Raw genomic sequence first — 405 nt, 5'->3', positions numbered from 1 at the left:
GGGATTAGATAAACTGTTTTGTAAATAATTTGTTTTGCTTTTGTAATGGGAAAATTACATTTAACCAATGCTTTTCATATTAATTATTCATAAAAAGATTTCCAATCTCCAATCCTCAGAATATATGACTTCTGAATCTGTCCTCTGTGTGTTTTCCTTGATGGGAGACAACTGTATTTGTTATGACTTTGTTTTCTTTCCTTGAAGGATAAATGGCATGAAGTCTGACAGAAACAGTTGTCTAGAGCAGTGTTTATCATAGCAGGTCCCAGGTCGAGACCATAGCCTATCCAAGGAGACAAGATGTTCTTTTTCAGCTAAGATAGAATGACCGGTAAGGAAACTTGACAGACGAAGGGCAGATTCAGAAAGACGTAACAAATCCAACTGTCTGCCTGAGATCCA

General features: G+C 36.8%; 1 long non-coding RNA gene across 1 annotated transcript in view; it reads left to right on the top strand.

Moving 5' to 3' along the window:
- Positions 1-405, top strand: part of LOC116705925 (uncharacterized) — a 15,506-nt gene that overhangs the window by 6,541 nt on the left and 8,560 nt on the right. The gene's annotated exons all lie outside the window — the stretch shown is intronic.

The sequence above is a fragment of the Etheostoma spectabile genome, chromosome 18, assembly GCF_008692095.1.
Source record: "Etheostoma spectabile isolate EspeVRDwgs_2016 chromosome 18, UIUC_Espe_1.0, whole genome shotgun sequence".
Lineage (NCBI taxonomy): Eukaryota > Metazoa > Chordata > Actinopteri > Perciformes > Percidae > Etheostoma > Etheostoma spectabile.
This window is presented reverse-complemented; position numbering and strand designations above follow the sequence as displayed.